The sequence below is a fragment of the Vanacampus margaritifer genome, chromosome 5 (assembly GCF_051991255.1).
Source record: "Vanacampus margaritifer isolate UIUO_Vmar chromosome 5, RoL_Vmar_1.0, whole genome shotgun sequence".
In the NCBI taxonomy this organism is placed as follows: Eukaryota; Metazoa; Chordata; class Actinopteri; order Syngnathiformes; family Syngnathidae; genus Vanacampus; species Vanacampus margaritifer.
In genome coordinates this window covers 28983514-29005344 of record NC_135436.1, presented here as the reverse complement: position 1 = coordinate 29005344, position 21831 = coordinate 28983514, and the positions used below count along the sequence as shown (strand labels likewise).

The 21831-nt window shown below is 40.7% G+C and overlaps 1 protein-coding gene across 5 annotated transcripts in view; it reads left to right on the top strand.

Annotated features, from left to right (window-relative positions):
* Positions 1-380: 380 nt before the first annotated feature.
* LOC144052036 (rho guanine nucleotide exchange factor TIAM1-like) overlaps positions 381-21831 on the top strand; it is a 54298-nt gene continuing 32847 nt past the window's right edge. Inside the window, exon 1 of one of the 5 annotated variants that reach the window (XR_013294119.1) lies at positions 381-546. The gene's annotated coding sequence lies outside the window, so the exon portion shown is untranslated. Of the gene's footprint in view, positions 547-7397; positions 7543-9364; positions 9479-21583; positions 21648-21831 lie in introns of those variants that run through there. The other 4 variants (XM_077565785.1, XM_077565788.1, XM_077565786.1 and 1 more) reach the window with 4 other exon arrangements.

Genomic DNA, 21831 nt, shown 5'->3' with positions numbered 1-21831 from the left:
ACACAGAGAAGAAAAGAAAACTGTGTGTGTGTGTGTTGCTAATAAGTTTATCGCTGTTTTTACAATAATTTTGGGGGACTATTTTTCTTTTTTTTAATGCAATAATAATGGCGGGTTTTTGCTATTCCCAGACAGACCCTTTTATCCCGCGAATAGCGGGGGGTTGTATTAGATTTTTTATAAACCATAACAATGAAAGCTCTGTTTAGGGAATGTTTATGCTCGGTCTTTGAGGCGATATTAAGGGATGCCGTGTGTTTATGAGCCACAATCAACAATTGGTTAGCCACGCCCACCAGCAAATCAATGAGGATTCGGCGGCTCGCTTCTGATTGGCTGCGCGCGTCGAGTGACGTCCACTTGCATCTACTTGCACGCATCTCCACAAGACGGGGGGGAGGCGCTCCACCACCTCCTCCCGCACCTCCTGCACCTCCTCCCGGCCGCGGTGTGTGATAACAACACGCGTGGAGCACAAGACGACACCTTTTGGCCGCTTCGATGTCACGATGGACGCCGGCGCTCCGCGACGCGGGTGACGGGCAGGTAGGCGGACATGTTGGCGCTGCACCCCGGAAGTGCGACGTCCCGGTCGTGGCAAGGATAAATAACCCGTGTGCGCGTGCACGCCTCTTCCTGCTTGGCGTCTAGCTGGAGCGCGTGCGCGGTTGCGTGGACAAGGTCGCCCCCGCAGTGCAAATTTGGCGTCCACGCACGCACGGGTTCGTTGCATTTCATTTGCATGTGTGGAAAAGCAGTGACGTCGATGCTGATGGATTTGGGCGAGGGGGGGGGGGGGGTAACTTTGGGGGTGGGGGGGCTGTGTGCTCAGCCTGTGTGAAATTGTTGCATTTTTTGCAGAGTCATGTGGCTAACAGAAGCTCGAAGTGCTTTGATGCCAATGCTGATGATGATGATTTTGCTCTTCCTCTTTGGTTCACCTGAGGAAAGACTTGTTTACAAGTGTACAAAAAACAAGTTGACTGCCTGACTGTGCCCTGACTATCCAGTAATTCACTTTATTACCCGCTTAGGAATGGTGCATTTTTAGAAAAGTCACAAGATGCCGCCAAAGGCCAGTCTTCAAATACGAAAGTAGTATACTACCTTGTTGCCTTGAGATAAGAGTGACCTGACTTCAGAGTTAAAGGTACCAGCTGTTTTTTGACAGATTTTTTGTTAGACTTAAAAAAAACAATCTTCAATTTGTTTATTGCACCGCTCGCATGAACAATAACAAAGACATGCTAGCTTAATGCTAACACACTCTGCAAAACACCATAAACACGCAAACCAATAGCATTGCTAGTCAAAAGGTATTTTTTTCCAAAACCGTTCAGTCTGTAAACCATTTTCTAAGATAAGGTTTTAAGATATTAAAATGTGTGGGCTCAAACTGTTAATATAGTTAATTATTAGGGCTGGGAATCTTTGACTGTCTCACAATTCGATTCCGATTTTTGGGCCTGCGATTCGATTCAGAAACTATTATCGATTCAGAACGATTTTAGATTCAAAATGATTGGATGGACAATGATTTCTGCTTCGTTTTATAGATATGCAAAGAATTGTCATGATCTACTCCAGTCTGACTCGCTAATGCTAATTAGCGCGCTACTCGTGACACTTTTATCACTCAAAAGAACGACTATTCATACAAAAGAAGAAGCATCTTAACATCCTACACTGCAAAAAAACAACTTTTATCGGAATAACTTGATCATGACTTTTTGCTTCTATGTGGCTACTACTTAACAGTGTATCAGAACACGCGGAACCACACTGCCTCTAGGTGGCCAAATCGTGTACAACATGAACAGTGCTCCCAATAAAGGCGCACACAATCAAGGGCAAGACAGTATCAAATAATTGAACATTTAAAATCGATTCTGAATCATACTAAATGAGAATCGATTTTTTTTTTTTTGTGGGGGGGGGGGGGGGGGGGGCACACCCCTAGTAATTATAAACCAATTTAGTGGGACTTCAAATTTTGGCTATTTGTGGCAGGTACCTGTGAGGTGAGTTGCGTCACATAAAACATATCACACCTTTTCCTGATTATTGTTGATCATATCACAATTATTGTGATCCCGCCACTTTATCACAATAGAAACCTCGGTTGCGCAATTGAAATACTCCATAGAGTGGGCCGATGTTGGCTTTTCACCGAGTTTCTCCATACGCATTCGGAGGCCCCCCCCCCCCACCTCCCCCGCCCGTGTCATCACAAAGATGCCAAGTGTTGTCTGCCACACATGCAGGAATGTTCCCTGCCATGTAATTGTGTCACACGCACGCACACGCACGCACATACAGTGTAGAAACGTTGTTGACGTTCAGACAAGCGCGTCGTTGAAGGCCTTCGCGCGTTCACGTGCGGCCCACTCACACATAACGGCTCATTCTTCTGCAATGGAAATCACTCCCAAGTCAACTTTGCACATGAGCAGCACATGAGGTGGGGGGGGGGGGGACTCGAGTCACATGACAAGTTTTAGAACTCGGCACTTGATTGGCTCAAACGTATGTAAGAATTGACTTGACTTGACTTTGGCTGTGTTTAGAATCTCTTTCCACTGTATTGGCACCTAAATAGTGAGTTTGCCATTTTGTACTTTTGTTCAAATGTGTAGTCAGCTTAAAGTCAGGGATGTCCAAACATTTTCCTTCGAAAAGAAATAGTGAAGGATGCAAGCTTCTACTTTGACATTGTCCAGCTTTATAAAAAAAAAATTTTTTTTTTTAGGGGTGTGCCCAAAAATCGATTCTCATTTAGTACGATTCAGAATCGATTTTAAATGTCCCAAAATCGATTTCATTTCAATTATTTGATACCGTCTTGCCTTTTATCTGTGTGTGCCTTTATTTGGAGCACTGTTCATGTTGTACCCGCTTTAGCCACTTAGGGGCAGTGTGGTTCCACGCCGTCTAATACGCTGTTAAGTTGTTAGCCACGTTAGAGAGAAGGAGGGAAAAGTCACCATCAAGTTATTCCAATAAAAGTGGTTGTTTTTTTCAGCGTGGTGACGTTCTTTTGAGTGATAAAAGTGAAAATATATATTTTATATTGGACAAGGGCCGACTGTCAAACTTTTGCTGAGAGTATGATTTTTAAAAAAAAATTAGACAACAAACAAATGAGTTGCATTCGTCATGCCGAGATCATCTAAATATACATGCGTATATTAATTTAAAAAAAAAATCATTTTGTCTTTTGCGCCCTCTATTGACAACACAAACAGATTTAAAGTGCTTTGTTGATATGAATAATTTTATTTGGATTTATGGTGACGTACAAACCACTTCTCTGCAATGGGGCTGATGATGATGATGATGATGATGATGATGATGATGATGATGAGCCCACCTCAGCATTTTCAGCTCCCTTTTAATGACTCCAGCTTCAAAGCCGAAGTGATTTTTTTCCCCTTTTTTCTGGTAATGATTACGCAGCGGTCGGAGGGGCCGCCCGCCCTCCCGCCCGCCGCTAACTGCGGCCGAGTGTGCGGTTTGCAGTTGCACTCTCGCACTTTGTCTCCGTGTGGCCGACGCGACCGATGAGCGCGTTTTCCCAGCTGAATGTGGCAAACAAACGACTAACAAGCGAGCAGGAGCCGCTGAGGAACGTCAGCCTATAGTCGAGTATGGCGAATTGATGGTGCTTTTATTTTGAAATGCAACATCAGGTTTTGATGTGACCTTTTTTTTTTTGTGGGTCGCCCGTGGTGGTGGTCTGGTTTCCTCCAGGACTGGAATTCGGTGTGTGACGGTGAATTGTCTGGCTTTTATTTTGAAAGTGGCTTGTGTTTACGTCTTTCTACTCCTTTTTACCCCGAACATGTGTTAGGTGCGAATTGCCTAGTTAGTACCTGGCGATTCGATTCGTATCACGATTCATAGGTCACGATTCGAATCGATACCGATTAATCCCGATATGAATCTATAAGTTGATTATTGCGATTTTTTTTTATTTTTACTCAAATTTAGAAAATATTCATCAGTAAACTTGTACATGTACACTGTAAGATTTGTATGAATTTTTTTTTATTTATCTGAAAAATTCAGGCTTATAACTTTGAGCCGCTGTATTTAACAAACAATCGGTTTCATGTTTGAACGGCGCTGAAATCAAATTTTAAGGCTTAATGTCCAATTAACATAACATTTTTCCATGCTTAACGTGTGAACCCTAAGTAAGACGTTTTGTTGAATATTTCCATCCAAAAATTTATTTATCGATTCGGATGCATATCGAATTGATTCAAAAATTGCTCGCTGTAAAATCGCGATATATTGCCCAATCGATTTTTTTTAACACCCCTAATTTTTAATATCTTTGAGTAGATTTTTTTCTCTTGTTTTCTTTTTTTATATATATATATATATATATATATGTGTTTGAAAAATACTATTCATTCAAATTAAAAAATTGAAAAACAATTTTCTATAACAAAATCAAATAAAAACAAAGGTACTTGTAAGAAAATGTTTTTCTTCTTCTTCATGTGACTTTTTTTGACCGGTTCAATTTATACCCTGGAGCGACCTATAGTCGGGAAAAATGCCGTCATTCTTTCTTGTAAGATTCCAAATTCATTCATCTGACTCAAATGAGTCGGTAGAGGGAGACGCTCTCTCGTGTACTCGTAAGGCGGAACGTTAGCGAGCATCGGCGTGTGCTTCATTATCCGGATTCGCACCGTGCGACTTGATCCCTTCACCCGCCATCTTATCTCGCGTTTAATGAGGCGCAAAACCCACGTTGTGTTCTCACGTCACCTTTCCCCAAATGTGGAAAGAGTGCCGGTGGCGCCAGGGCGCGGGAGCCCAATAAACCTACGTCAAAGGTGGCCCCGAGGCTAAAATCACAGCCGGAGCGGCTTGAAAGAAAAGGTCAGTTAATAATTGACTCGGCACGGCTCAATTAGCGCAATTCGCAACCGGTCGCCGTGATGAGAAATTCAATTCATACTTTCACGCCAACGTTGCTCGCCGCGCACAATAACGCTCGATAAAGTGGAGGCCGAGACAAGAGGAACGATACAGCGCAAATGTGACGCGGTGTGAAAACAATACACACTAACACGTCTCACGCCAGCCGGAGTCACAATTAACAAATTTTGGCGTCTGCGTCCCAGTAAACACAACACGTTGTGGGTTCGGCGGCGCGAGTCTGCTGACTCGGCAAACGGACGTTGTCAGACCACTCCAGTGTGTTGAGAAAACGACAACAACAAAATGGTTAGCAAATAAGAAAACGGCTACGGTTGCAATTATATGTCGTTGAACACAAGATTCAGATTCATATTGTGTCGGTGGAATAAGAATTAAAGTCAACCTTTAACATTTTTTTTTAACAACAATATGTCATATGTGACCTCACAAGTCTAAACATGACATTCTGATTAATATTATATTTGTGGAATACGAGCAAAATCCAGCTGTTTTTATCCATCTCAGGGGGCGGCCATTTTGCCACTTGCTGTCCACTGAAGATGAACATCACAGTTGCTCAGGGCTCAGGCATCGACCAATCAGAGCTCACCGGTTTTCTGGAGCTGAGCTGTGATTGGTTGTTACCCGAGACCTCAGCGACCGTGATGTCATTTTCGCTCGATAGCAAGTGGCAAAATGGCCGCCTTCTGATATTGATAAAAACGGCTGGATTTTGCTGCTTGACTCATAATTTACTAATGCAATATTAACCAAAATACTGTATTTAGATTAGTGGGGCTGCATAGAACATATTACTGTCAAGAATTTTTTTTTGGGGGGGGGGGGGGGGGGGGGTTGACTTCCGCTTCAAACAGGTTAAGCCATCTGTTCTAATCCATCTCAAGGGGCTGCCATTTTGACATTGTACCGCCCTCTGCTGTTGACAGGAATTGATATCAAAGTGCCTTCGGGCTCGCATTGCAAACTTGATGAGTTTTCACTTGTAATGATACTTTGCGGTGTTATTTTAATTCATTGAGTGCAGATTCAAATGTGTCAAACATCTGCTGCAGCTGAGAAAAATTAATAAATCTCTTTAATCCAATCTGCACTAAACGTGGGAAATGTTAATCGGATATATTTTTAACCCGGCCGGCACGACCAGTTAATCGGTCTGAAAGGCAGAAGATATTGTTATTATCAAGATCAATCTGCCGTACAACAGTTCGACTGCTGGCGGGTTGTTGCAGTGCCATTGAGCGCATGAGAAGCTGATAAACGTTTCTCGTCAGCTGAAGTTTGATTGACAGCGCCGAGCCGGCGAGCCGGCGCCAGCGCTGCGCCGCTTGTGTGACGGCGTGACGCCGGCCTCACCTGCCAACATGCCAAGGCGCTTTTTGACAGCAGAGAATCCAATATTTAAAAAAAACGAAATCCAATCTCTGATTGGAATAAAGTTTTATTTCTATAACATGAAAAATCAAATGACAAAATGGCAGTATCCAAAACTTGGAGGGGGAAAAAAAATCCTTTTAACTCATTCACTGCCATTGACGGCTATAGACGTCAAAAATTCATTTGAACTTTTTCTATTGGTTTAACATTTTTTCCTCACATTTGTCAACAAGAGTATGAAAACCTAGAGAAAAAAATATTGTAAATTTAAAAAAAATTGTGATTAATCGTGAGCTAACTATTAAAGTAATGTGATTAATTACAATTAATTAGTTTAGTTTCAATTGTAATTAATCGCATGACCAGACATAAAATTTGTGATTAATCGTGAGCTAACTATTAAAGTAATGTGATTAATTACAATTAATTAGTTTAGTTTCAATTGTAATTAATCGCATGACCAGATATAAAATTTGTGATTAATCGTGAGTTAACTATTAAAGTCATGTGATTAATTACAATTAATTAGTTTAGTTTTAATTGTAATTAATCGCATGACCAGATATAAAATTTGTGTGATTAATCGTGAGTTAACTATTAGTCATGTGATTAATTACAATTAGTTTAGTTTTTAATTGTAATTAATCGCATGACCAGATATAAAATTTGTGATTAATCGTGAGTTAACTATTAAAGTCATGCGATTAATTACAATTAATTGTTTTAGTTTTAATTGTAATTCATCGCAAGACTTCAATAGTTAACTCACGATTAATCACAAATTTTATATCTGTTCTAAATGTACAATAAACACTTTTTTCTAGGTTTTCATACTCTCGTTAACAAAAGTGGGGAAAAAATGTGAAATAGTTCAAATGAATTTTTGACGTCTAAAGCCGTCAATGGCAGTGAATGAGTTAAAAACGTTTGCCTTCTTGCCCCACTAGTCAGAGTTGACGTGATTGCCACGTGACATGGCCGCCGCTGCCATGACAACAGCCAGCCAGCCGTTTCATTCCCACTCCCATTTGGGCCACCTCAGATGTTGCAAAAAGGATGGCCGGGCAGCAACATTTAATCCTTTGCTGCCCTCGAGGGAAGGCGCCGGGTTCGAAGCGACAAAGCCAGAGAGAGAGCGACAGGGAGAGACTTAAAAAAAAAACAAGAGAGGCCATATTACGGAAAATGGAGGCTTTAACGGCTTGTACAGTAAGTGGTTTGACTTTTGCAAATTGGCCTATTAATGAATTTGTTTTTTTTTTGGTGGCAGGAACTGCACTCCGCTATTTGCACTGCAAAAAAAAAGACAGTAGAAAATTGAAGAAAAAAAGTAAAATAATGAAAAAATAATAAATAATAAAATTATAAAAATGAGTAAAATAAGACAATTATTACTCCAAATTGTACTTAAATTTACCTGTAAGATTTTGAAAAATAAGAAAATAATACTAGGCCCATATCAACCACAGCCGTCTGGAAAATAAACAATTAATATTGACTTTTTTCAAGCTATAATAAATAGAACAATTGACTTAAAATACATACATATTATTTTACGTTTGGCCAACTTGAGGGTCAAGCAGGGAGGTAACAGGTGCCATTTTGATTGTATTTTGGTATGACACAGCCAGGGATTGAACCCACAACCTCCCAGTTTGAGGGTAGACACCCTACCATAGACCACTGAGCTGCTAGTTTACTTCACTGGAAATCGGTAAAATGAGCATTTTTTTTACAAGAAAAAAATGCTTACATAACTTATTACTGGATTATGCAAAATCTTAAAATCAGAAAATTCATCTTCTAAAACCCCAGTTCAGGACATTTGATGTTGGTCAGTCATCTTAAAATGTGGAAAATGTTTGTTTTAAGCCTCACAGTACTTAAAATTTGCTGTTAACACTCGCTCCAAAACAAATCATATAATTAAGTAATAAGTATCTTAAAATAATCTTATTTTAAGTAAAAATAACTTGTCAGAGCAAAATAAGCAAATTTTGGTTGCATTTAAGAAATGATGTCTTACTTAACTCTTTGACTGCCAGACGTTTTCAGAAAAGGGATGCCGTGGGTGCCAGCCGATTTTAAGCATTTTGACTGATCTTTCAAGGTCCATAGAAAATTATGTGTTTGGACTATGGAAACACACATACTACCAGAAAAAGATTGGACTCTCATCTTTCATCAGAAAAAAAAAGTTTGTTTCTACCTTATTCCGTTTTTCAGTAATCAACAATAGAAAATGGTTAGTTTCACCTCTGTTTTGAAACAAACGTCTTTTAACGTCTTTGGCACTCCTCCATAGGATTTTACTAAACGTTATTTTAACGTTTTTGGCAGTCAAAGAGTTAAGATTTCAGTTTTTGCAGCGTGCTGTAAACAAATCTTGCTCCTTCTGATACGATGCCACAAGAGGGCACCAAAATCCCGTCTTCAATCATTTAGTGCCATTGACGAGTATACTTGTCAATTACGTTCTTCAACAGGAATGGGTGGGGAAGGGTCTGATGTTGCTCTGCTGTCAATCCCAAGCTTGGAAACAACTTTACTGACACACAATCACCAGTAGATGGCAACGATGCACCAGCGGGAGAAACGGCTGCATTTTGTTAGCTAAACTTTTGTTCTACTGCTGATTATGAAAGAATGGAAAAAGGCGCAATCGTGATGAAAGGAGAGAGCAGCGGTGAACTTTGCCAGTTCTGGGGGGGGGGTCTTGCTTTCACTCGAATAATACAACAAGTGGCTAGATTTGATGCTAATCACTTTTGGGTCATTTCAATTGCGAAGATTTGTGTATTTTGACGTATCCGGTCTCGTTTTTTAACTGAGGATGTTTAGTGTAAACGTGACGCGTCTCTTGCAGGCGCGGGGCGGGGGTGAAGGGGCAATTAGAGAGCAGACGGAGGGGAACTCGCATTCCGGCCGCCTGCAGCTTTGACTGGAGGGGGGGAGGGGGGAGGAGGGGGAGGAGGCAATTCCAAACAGTCCTCCCTCCCTCCATCTCCTCATCCCTCCTTCACTTGCACAAGTCGTGCCGGCGTGCGAGGGCAGTCGGTCTGAGCCGCCGGACTTGAGGATCGTGAATGGAGCTTTAAATGCACACGAGTCGACTTTGTGGCGAAGCTTTGTGGCCGTTCAGACCGTAAGTTGACGAAACTGCGCTTTTTCAGTGTCTTGTTGGGGGTCCCTCAGGGGGGGGGGGGGCCCGCGTCATGTCGCTACCTGTTGCTCCCTGCTGCTGCAAACTTTTCTATGTGTTATCATTGTAATGATGAAAGTGATTTTTTTTTTTTTGGAGTAAAGTCGGTTTTGGAAAAGGTTCAAGATTCACAATAAATGTCATAATATATTAAAGGTAATTCTTTCCACAGTGTTGAAATTTCAGCGTCAAATTCACTAAAAAATGAGTTAACACGGGTTAAATAATTCTGTAAACATGTGGGAGTCCACTTATTTACTCTTCTCAGGTAGAAAATCAAATCTGCCACCTCAAATAACTCTGGTAAGTGTTCATTTTACACACTGCTGTGTCCTTTTCCCTACTCCAAGCATGCTACAAAATGATCTGCGTTTCTTTAAAAATAATACCCAAAAATGTCTTTTTAGTCACAATAAATCTTATCATCACAAATTAATAGGCACACAAAAATGCATCAGGCTTTTTTTTCTTTTTCTTTTTTTTTTACCAGATGATGTTACATTTCTTCCCATTCAAAGCATGCAGCAAAATTTCACACCTTTCACTGTTTTCCACCAGGGGGGGGCTGCTACTGAAAAGATAGTGATAGAGTGCATCCTGAAAAGAGGGAGGAATGTGTGTTTGTGTGTATTTGTGTTCTTTTTTTTTAAGTGTGTGTTTGTTGGTGCGGGGATGCCATTGCGGTCCTCGCATCAGGGTATAGACAGACTTAAATGTTTCAGTCAATTTTCGTACGCCCACAAGTTAGCTTCACTCCCTCTCCCATTCAAAGCATGCAGCAAAATGCAAAATTCAAGGGCCGCATCCTCCAAAGTGGGAGTCGTCTGTGTGACTGAGTTGATAAATAAATAGATCAAGTCCTGGTGTTGTGTTTACCAAAACACAACGAATACATGTCAGAATATTAAAATAATGGACATGCTCAAATGTTTCAGTCGCTATTTGAATTTCACGTTTGTCCGCCAGAAGGCTGAACTTTTTCCTCCACTCAAAGCATGCAGCAAAACGTTATATTTGTCGTGCCTTGCAACTGAAGTGTGTTTGCAAGTGAATTTTAAATAGGCCTGATGTGGTCAAAGTCAAAGCGAAATCTCCCAGGGTGCTTTCTGAAGTTGAGAGGCTGCGTCTGTGTGTGTGTGTGTTAATTAAAATGAGGGGGGAAAAAAATCCCCATATTGTGTTCCTCCAAAGCCCCCCCCTGTGTGCCCCCTCCTGTGGTGAGAATTATTCATCTGGTGTCATAGTCATGGAAATGCCTTGACCGGCTTGCCGCCGTGTGGTCGTCCTCAAGGCTGCTCTTGTCTTCTTCCGTCTTTTCTCTTAAAGGACACGCAAAACATCCCCAAATATGAACGTCACATGCGTGCTTGTGCAAAAACGAAGTTAAGTGCTGTCGTTCTCGCGCAACGGCGATTTAAGTCGAAGCCACAAAGCCGGCCATTGTCCATTTGAGTCGGTCTGGGATCAGGTGCTCCATTAGCTTGTTAGCACGGCGAGCACAGCAAGCACCTGAAAGCCGTGTTGTCTGGTTCTCTTCATTTGGTTGGGAAAGATCGCACCTTATTTTTGAAGGCACGTCGTCCGCTGTGAGCTTCGACCGCCGCTAATGCTTCCTTCCTTAAACCAGCACCGCCGAAAGCAGTCAAAGTTTTGCTGCATGCTTTGAATGGGGTAAAGTAGCTATGTGGACAAATTGCAATTGATTGCCGCGCCTGCTAGCTAGCAACGAGCTTCGGCTGGCTACTAGTGCGGCAAAACCCGTTGCGGACGAAGAAGAAAGAAGGCGGAAGAACTCATGCTAATTGCTAAGCTAACCTAAGACACGTAAGACTGGATTTAAATCAAGTACATTTTTCACAGAGTCTCTAGCTTTGCTAAAAGGCACTGCAACCAGAAGTGCTAAGTTTGAACTGAAATTTCAAATTGTGTTTGAAGTTTTCACACAGACAATAAAATACACTTTGCCGTTATACACAATTTGAATTTAAGAAATAAAAAGTTAATTATGTGAATTGGTCCCTGGGATAATGAGAAATTTCCGCACTGAACGACTACCTGGTCCACTTTCACCGCAACTTGCGACTCGAGTAGCAGGACAACAAGTCGAGGTGACGGCGGAGCAGACGGTCGTTCGTTGCCGGCGCTCGCCATTCAAGTCGGCGAGATTTCCTCACTCGACCAATGAAAGGCAGTTTGCAACGATGGAGTCCAACCCAAGTCACGCTTAGGACCGCCTCCTCATTTGAATAACATTTTGTCCTGGCAGTCTGGAAAAAACTGCAAAAATTCAAATAAATAAATGACTAAATAAATAAATAAATGACTAAAAGGGAAAATAAAAACGGATATAAAAAATATAATTCAAAAATTAAACACAAATGTATGTATTTTTGTTGTTTTTATTTCCATTTATATTTAGTTTTTTTTATTATTTAATTTTGGAATTATCCGTTTTTATTTTCACTTCATTTATTTATTTATTCATTTAGAATTTTGGCAGTTTTGGTCCTCCATAAAATTGAAAGCCGATAATACGTAATGACATCTTAAAGGATTGCATTAGTTTATTTTTTTTAATTTTTTTTTCTTAAGAGCTCAGTATTGTTCATTCGGTAATTTTACTGTCAATAATGTCATCATCATTGCTCTCTTTTTTCTTTTTCTTTTTTTGTAGTGGGGTTAACATTGATATTTTGAAAGAGACTTTGCTGTGTTGATTTTTTTTTGTCTCATTTAAGGAAGACAGATAAGTAGTATCATCTGGCAAATCGCTCCTACATTTGTTCAAAGCAGCCAACATGGCTTGAAAACAAAAAGCTGAATGGCACAACATGTCTCTAGGATGCCTTAAAGGTGACATTAACATTTACGGCGCAGTTCTTATCCACGGTGAGACTGAACGGACTCGGGCTGGATTGACAGCAGCGGTTCCTTTCCTGGCTCGCGCGGGAAGCCTCCCGCAGCGTCGGGCCTGTTTCCTTCCCCGGCCTTCTTGTGTAGTCGAGTGTGTCGCGATGCAGCTCGGCGCCGCTCGGGTGCACAATGCAACACGGCGGAGAGGCACTCGGGGCGCGTAACGGTGGAGGGTGACGCTCAGGGGGAAGCGGCGCAAAAACATCTCCGTGTCCAAATAATGCACATTTCTCAAGTCGGCGCTGCCGGATGCACTTGATAGCACATTTACATGACATGCCGGCGTTCCGTCTTTCGGTGTCTTTTCTCTTCGGGAACGCTCATCAATATTAAAAGCGCTGATGGAAATGCGCCTGGACGTCAACCCAGATGTGTTTGGGGTGAAGTTTGGTGCGCGTCTTGTCATTTACTGACCTGGAAGAAAATGAGGAAACACATTTGGGATGCAGTTTGCATTTTTAGTCACCAGCATGTAAGGCGGCGAAGGGACCGGTCGCTGCTGGAAGGCCTGAGGATGTTTTGACGTCATCAAAGGCAGAGGGCAGCAACGGTGGCCTGAATGGTTTGTGACATAAGCGTGTGCAAAGTTGGCCTTCCTCTAAATTTATTAGCCCCAAGCTGAGTCTATTTAGCCTCAAATAACTCGTGTCAGTACGTGTGTTTGTGACCTTGCTTCCTAGTCTGCTCCACACAAAACAAAACAAATACTTAAATGAAGCAGTCTCCCTGCACAACTGTTTCCCCTCTAAAAATGCTTAAAAAGAGTGGATCTGAACTACTTCCCTGAGGAACGCCACTCCAAATTGTGTCTGAATATTACACTGAAGGTACAAAAATCCCGTTTTCATGTTTGTGCTCATACACTAGGCCATTGTATACAGTGAATGTATAGTGTATGATAGGACTGCTCGATTATGAAGAATATATTAATCACGATTATTTTGGTAATAGTTGAAATCACGATTATTTTTTGGTACAAAACAAGACAATGTCTAAATGAAAAAAAATATGAAGACAAATAAAATTATTTGAAACACTAACATGCAAGTTCCTTTTGGATGAAACAAAAGGAATTAGTTATTTTAAATTTATAAAAAAAAGGTGCAAATTATAAACTTAAACAACTCAAAATTAGTATCAATAATCTTTTTTTTTTTTGCGATTATGCTAATTTTGTAATTGTGGAGTGTAATAATTGGAATTATAATTGAAAACGGGATTTTGTACCCTCAGTGTAATATTCAGACTTAATTTGGAGTGGTGTTCCTCAAGGATATGCCTTAGGTCAACTCGATTTCTATGCTCGATTATGAAGAATATATTAATCACGATTATTTTGGTAAAACAAGACAATGTCTAAATGAAAAAAAAATGAAGACAAATAAAATTATTTGAAACACTAACATGCAAGTTCCTTTTGGATGAAACAAAAGGAATTAGTTATTTTAAATTTAAAAAAAAAAAGTGCAAATTATAAACTTAAACAACTCAAAATTAGTAGCAATAATCTTTTTTTTTTGCGATTATGCTAATTTTGTAATTGTGGAGTGTAATAATTGGAATTATAATTGAAAACGGGATTTTGTACCCTCAGTGTAATATTCAGACTTAATTTGGAGTGGTGTTCCTCAAGGATATGCCTTAGGTTCACTAGATTTCTATTCTAGGTGAACCCTCTTTGTAGTGAGATGATCAAGTAAAAAAAAAAACTCAACTTTAAATTGACTCCAACATTTTGGCGAAAGTCTCCACAGAAGAATGCAGTCTGTTTTAACGTCTTTGGAGAGGAGACTCTCCTTGCGTCCCAATATTTTCGTCCACACGTTACAACAAAGGTTTTTTGTACAAAAAGACAAATACAGGTCCAGAAAATAGAAACCCTGCCACAGTTTAGCTTTAACCCCAGGTGCTAGCGAGCTAGCTCCGTTAGTGCTCGTTTACCTTCTAGGGAGCTAGATAGCTAGTTAGCATCAGGGGCTAAAGCCAAACCGTGGCATTTAGCCCCAGGTGCTAGCTAGCTAGCTCCATTGGTGCTCACTTACCTGCTAGCAAGCTAGCCGGCTAGCTAGCATCAGGGGCTAAAGCCAAACTCTGGCAGGATTTTTACTTTGTGGACCTGGATTTGCCACCTCTGTCTAACGTCATTCCCGGAGTGGCGTTCCTCAGTGAAGCTCTTAAGGTCTATTAGTTTTCTATAAAAGTCGAATGCTCCTTGTCCTTGTACGTCAAGTAACAAAAAATTAATGAACTTCAACGTCTTAAAGCAAGTCCGGAAGTAGAATACCAACCATAGTTTCTTTTTCACGGTTTTTGACTTGGAACTTGAAGTTGTCTCAATACTTTTTGTCCTTATGCCATAGTCTTCCCGTGGGATCCTGTGCATTTGTCACCACAAATCTCTCTCATTTCAGTCAATAATGCTACCACAAGCGCCCCCCCCCCCCCCCCTTCCCACGCCACTAGTGGGACCTCCAACCCAGCATCTCCTCTCCCCCACCCACAGTCGCCAGATGGGGCTTGGCTAACTGCTGTGCCGCCGCTATGATACCTTCAATCGGCAATCTGTCATCATAAAGCCGTCACGCACACACGCGCAGGCTTTGGGGAAATTGTAAACGTGTGGAATGTGAAGCATGTGAAGACAAGATGAACACATGTTGCCAGAAGAGATCATCTTTTAACAAAACGCACGGGAACTTTGTCAGCTATTGACGATGTTACTGTGTATTTTTTTTATATATATTAGATCGATTCATCTAATACTGTATCTTCTTCATCTCTTTAAAGTGCTTATTTGTACTCCCATGTGTATTACCAATTTATTCATGAACAGTCTACCTTTCACATCTGCATGTGTCGTACTTACTAGAGCTCCAATTCGCACCAAAAATCTGCATTCGTTATTCGTATTGAAATTAGCCACCGAATGACTGAATGGACTGGAACGGGTTATTCAATGTACTTTTGCCGAATAACGTATTACAATCCAACAAATAAAAATCCAATTGGCCCAAAATGGGAAATAGGAGCGCACTTATGTTGTACTTTATCGTATATTTGCTTTGTACAAAGTTATATTCAGTTATCTCATTCAAACGTATCGGAGTGTAGCACACACAAGCATGTTGACGTAGCGTATCAACAAATGGAAAGGTGAATTCAACTTAGTAGTTTAAAATAACTTTAATGGCTACCATCCTGGCCGATTAAATTTTTTTTTCTCTCTTTTGATTTAAATTGTTGCTTGTCTCACTCTAGCTAGTGCTAAGCTAGTTATCGCCTGACCAATTAGAAAACATTTTTTTTTCTCTTTTGGTCCAATTTTAAATCTATCCAAATTGTTCCTTGTCTTTTTCTAGCTAGTGCTAAGCTAGTTATCGCCTGACAATTACAATTGTTTTTCTCTCTTTTGGTCCAATTTTAAATCTATCTAAGTTGTTGCTTGTCTCATTCTAGCTAGCGCTAAGCTAGTTATCGCCTGACCAATTAGAATTATTATTTTTTTTTTTTCTCTTTTGGTCCAATTTTAAATCTATCTAAGTTGTTGCTTGTCTCATTCTAACTAGCACTAAGCTAGTTATCGCCTGACCAATTAGAATTATTTTTTATTTTTTTCTCTCTTTTGGTCCAATTTTAAATCTATCCAAAATTTTCCTTGTCTTTTTCTAGCTAGTGCTAAGCTAGTTATCGCCTGACCAATTACAATTGTTTTTCTCTCTTTTGGTCCAATTTTAAATCTATCTAAGTTGTTGCTTGTCTCATTCTAGCTAGCGCTAAGCTAGTTATCGCCTGACCAATTAGAATTATTTTTTATTTTTTTCTCTCTTTTGGTCCAATTTTAAATCTATCCAAATTTTTCCTTGCCTTTTTCTAGCTAGTGCTAAGCTAGTTATCGCCTGACAATTACAATTGTTTTTCTCTCTTTTGGTCCAATTTTAAATCTATCTAAGTTGCTGCTTGTCTCATTCTAGCTAGCGCTAAGCTAGTTATCGCTCAGGTCCGGCATACAAGTTTGAAAGCTCCCTTTTATTGGTTGCTAGCGCGGCGTTAGCCAGCCAAATATTCTCGTTGCTAGGATGGCTATCAGCCAGGTTAGTCAGTTTGACGTTCCAGTTATCATATGTATTACTCGAGTAAATTTGTCACAAACATCGCTGCTGACTATTCTTGTCATCTTGTTCTTGTCACATTGGCGTCTGCATAATATTTATTACCTTTTGTACAGTTGCCACATAGCCTGCCACCGCTCATTCTACTCACTTTGTTGCTGTAAATCCAGAAAATCTCTTTTGTGTTAGCATTAAAGGTTTATTCTATTCTATTGATTAGTGCAAAAAGCTAAATGCTAACACTGACGCAGGCGCTGAAACTGGTGCATCCATCAAGTGCTCCATAATAAAAATCTAGTGGAGATGAAAGCACGCAAATGAATGGGACATTAACAAACAGACCCCCCCCCCCCCAATGTACGGGTCACAAGTCAAACAAACGCCCCAGGGCCCATTCCCACCACCTCCACCTTTTGTCCGGAAAGCGCTCGGCGGCTGGCCTGCACCCAGCAATTAACTGATGTTTAGGGACTTCAAAGCGTGTCAATGAGCAGCTAAAGACCCGCAAGCAGGATGTGCTCATGTCACACCTTTGCAAGGTGACGACGTTGGAGATAAAAGTGCTGCCATGTCCCGACGTGGTCCTTTTCCAGTCACAGTAGAACTCGCGCTGTACGTTTGTTTAGCTGCGTGAAAGGCGAGAGCGTTACGAGCGTCGACGCTGACGTTATTTTGTGACAAAAGATGGCAAATGGCTTCATAATGGAACGTGACGGCGTCACACTTAAAGGAGCAACTGTTAAACTATTAGCAAATGGTAGAGTCTAATAAAAACAATGCTCAAAAGTTACTTGGAACATTGCCCAAGGGGTACCAGGGGTGGGCAAAGTAGTTCTTTAATCCGGCCCAACCAAGTACCGGTATGTACATTATCAAGAGTCCCGCCGCTCCTCCATTGTGGGTTTTGGGTTTGCAATTCTGCTATTTGATGTTATTTTTTTATTTCATTTTTTTATTTTGAAAAAAATTATTGTTTATTTGGGCTGTAATTCCACTATTGACCACTAGATGGTGGCACACCACTTGGTTTTGCAAGGTATAAATTTGAAAAAAGAACGGAAATACTTCTCGTTTAGCCTAGTTTTTGGTGTGATTATTGCATGTTAATCCTGCGTTTTATGCCTACAGAAATTGATGGCTGTAAATTAATTTTATAATATACATAAAGCAATTATTGATGTATATTGTTAGATTGGAAAAAAAATATTTTTGTAATGTAAACACGTAGACAGATTGGTACACTTTTACACTCAAACTATTAGAATTAATTTTTTAAACCTTACATTATTAAATAATCTGTCAATAAATACAACAGATATTTATTTAGATAATGAGTCCTATATTCCAGAACAAAAGATAACGACAATTTATTTATTTATTTTTTAAACTCACCCGGTAAAATATGATATTCTTTCCTTGTTAAACTTCGACTAGCATATCATCGTGGTAAAAATACCACTTTATTCTCATAAAAGTATATACATTTTCATCCCAAGAAAATATCTTTCTTCATTCGTGCTTTGTCGTCCTTGCAAAAATAAAATAAAAAATCTTTTGAAAACATAAAACTTTATTCTTGTATTAAACCCTTTTTCCTCTAAAAATATGAATTCATCACCCGTAAATACTTTTCAATTTCTGTGGGATTTGGTAGTTATATTTCATGGCCATTACACGGGGTCTTTAGAAAACCGTCTCCCCTTTAAAGGCATCCCTCGACCCAAAATGATTGTGTGCTGGACAAACTTTGGCCGGAGAGTGAGAACGAGCGTCGACATCAACAGAAGCTGCGACGGCGTCTTTCAACAGCGCCAGCTGCTACACATTCACGTCCTCCAACAACCTCATCTTGAAAAAAAAAAGAAAGAAAAAAAAAGCTTGAACTATTGTATACACTTAGTCACCCGTTGTACATTTGACGAAGGGTCCATATTATGACCTTTTAATTGCTTGTATGGGAATAAATGGGTCCCTGGAGCAAATTTAATTTTTCTGACTGTGACTTAGCAGCTAGGCTGGTTGAAGATCCACCAATTTCAAGTGCTACTTCAAAACATTATCATGATCACTATCATGATATCAGAGGTGGCAAATCTGGGTCCAGAAAGTAAAAACCCTGCCACAGTTTGGCTTTAGGCCCTGATGCTATCTATCTAGCTAGCTAGCTCCCTAGCAGATAAACAAGCACCATGGGAGCTAGCACCCGAAAGTAAAAACCCTGCCACAGTTTGGCTTTAGCCCCTGATGCTATCTATCTAGCCATCTCCCTAGCTAGCTCCCATGGTGCTTGTTTACCTGCTATGGAGCTAGCTAGATACCTAGCTAGATACCTAGCTAGCATCAGGGCCTAAAGCCAACCTGTGGCAAATCCATGTCCAGAAAGTAAAAACCCTGCCACAGTCTGGCTTTAGCCCCAGGTGTTAGCTAGCTAGCTCCCTAGCAGGTAAACGAGCAACATGGGAGCTCAGCTAGCTAGGGAGCTAGCTAACAAGCGCAAGGGGCTAAAGCCAAACCGTGGCAGGGTTTTTACTTTATGGACCTGGATTTGCTACCTCTGGTCAAACCAAAAGGCAAGTAAGTAGAGCTTCAGTGAACACAGATTAACCATCACATAGTCGAATATTTGGAAAAATTGTCAAAGTGAGTCTATTTGTGTTTGCCGATCACTGTACCGATGGCTTAGTGATGCATGTGCTGCCTCCGTGAGGGAAAATACAACCAAATCTTACGGCAGGTTTTACAGAACCAGGGGTGTCTTGCACGGGCTTGAGTTTGAGTAGACACTGAAGTGGATGCTAATAGTGCTCTAATTCTTCATTCTTTGTATATATCTGACTGAAGAAGGTCAGAGATGTTTTTTTTTTCAAAGACACCTTTGGAAGTATTATGTTGAAAAAAGTACCCAATTGTTGGCATCTAGTGACTTCCAAGAACTTTCCTCTTGCATAATTTGTTGGTTTCTTCAGCATATTTCTAATGGGCAGTTCACATTCAGTACTAAGTGGTATCATCCAGCCAGATGTGGGCTGGTACCCTCTTTGCTAGGCTAACTAAGGTCCTATTACTCGAAACCGCCTGAGGCTCTCGTGCCAGGTCAGACGGGTCAGCAGCATCCCAGAAATCAATAGTGAAGGAAATCCCATCAGCTCGCTTGTTTGTCTTATTAAAGTAAGAGTAGTAAATCTTTGGCTGTGGAATAACGGCTTAGCAATCATGTTGATGCGACACTGGCTTGTAATGGGAAGAATGTTGTTGTCCAAAGGTCACCTGCTGTGCCGGTTAAGAATATTAGCAGACCAGCCAGGAAACCTTTTTCAACATTAGCGCTAATGCTAATGCTCACGGCTGTCTGCAGTGCTTCGACAAGCCTCGTTGAATACTAAAATGATTTAGACATTGTTTTTGAGACGAGACGTAATGAAGACATTTTTGTTAAGGTTAGCGTTAATGCTAATGTCTGGATCTGTCTACTGTAGTGCGTTTGCATACTAGAAGGTTCAAGGATGTGATGATGTTGTAATAAAGGTTTGTTTAGCTAATGTTAGCGCTGATGTTACTATTAAAAACTGTCTGCGGTGCTCAACATATCTAAATGGAACCTTTTCGTTTGAAGGAGTACTGAGAACTAAAGGTTCTTCAGCTACTGACCTCTATAGTTTGACACCAAATGTGACAACAAAACAGTTTTTACAAACCCTAGTTTAAAATGTACATACACATTTTTGGGACCCAGGGTGAAGTCTGATTCTTCCCATATGAGATCTTTTGACCCATGACCTCAAATACAGTTACATACACGCGCGTCCATACATTTTTGGGGCCTGTAATCTTGGCGATGTATCTTGCCTGGTAAATGCGGTTACAAAATTTAAAAATAACCAAGTATGCATGGTTTCAGACAACCACAGTGTATCCCACCAGGCGTCCTGGTTGTTTTTGCAAAATGTTTTTCAGTTTGGAGTTTCTTTGCAAGATATTTCACGTGGGTCTTCAATGCAGATTGAAATACTTCAGATTGAGAAACTACCAAAAAGTGTTGTCAAGATTTGCACACTTGGGCTAAAAATCAACTTCCCATGGTCATATTTAACATTTGAAGGGTCCGGTGAGCATTTTCACTCCCTACCACCAAGCTTTCAAGTAGCCGTGTGATTATCAGAGGTGGCAAATCCAGGTCCAGAAAGTAAAAACACTCGCCACAGTTTGGCTTTATCCCCTGATGCTAGCTAGCTAGCTCCCTAGCAGGTAAACGAGCAACATGGGAGCTAGCTATCTAGCTAGCACCTGGGGCTAAAGCCAAACTGTGGCAGCGTTTTTACTTTCTGGACCTGGATTTGCCACCTCTGGTGATTATCTCCACACGGTGGGGAGTGTTTAGATTACAGGCTTGTGTGTTGCAGCTTGTCACTTGTCGGTTGGCTACATTCTTGCCTCTCACCACTGAAGTGAGCCTCACTCACTCCTGCTATGATTTGAAGAGTGTGTACGTGTGTTTGTTACAGTCAGTGTGCCCACGTATGTCAGATTTGCGGCCAAATGTTCAGTCTTTCCATCATCTTGACAGCGTGCGTCCTTTTGGGGCTTCTTCCAAAATGGAGCAAGCCGGCAAAGGCGGCTCGTGCTCCGACAGGCCCGAGTGTTTGTCAAATATCAGGTGCTCTTTAATAATAATGGGGTCCCAAATGTTCCGTGACGCATATTTCAGGGATGATGCTCGTAAATTGCGATGCGCGACTGTCACGCAGATCACGACCGCAAATTCCAGTGCTGTTTGTTCTGAAACGAGACAAACTGGACTAGAAAGTGGGTTCATGAAGAAAAAAATGCATGAAATTGGTTATCTTGGGATCGGAATCAGGTGTCTTCCAAATGGAGATCTAAATCTGTATCGTCAACGCGCACATTTACTTACGCGGACAAACTGCTTTGATGTTAAAGGCTTGCGTGACATCATGTTATCCTCATTGCTTGAAGCTGTCTTCTCGCCTTGAAACACATGAACTTGTCGACGTTGCGAAAAGGTGACATCATAAAAACGACTAGCCGGTATTGAGGAAGGAGCTCTTTCACAACTTGTGATGTTGAGAAAGGTGAGATAAAAGTGCTGTTGATTTGTTATTCGCTGTAGCCCTATGTTAAAAACAAAACTTGTTTTGTTGTTATAATTGCTCATTTGAAGCCTTTTTGTGTTATTTATTACTTTTTTTCTAGACTGAAATGCCTTTTATTTAATCAATGATGCGTGATTAATTATGATATTATGATTGTAGATGA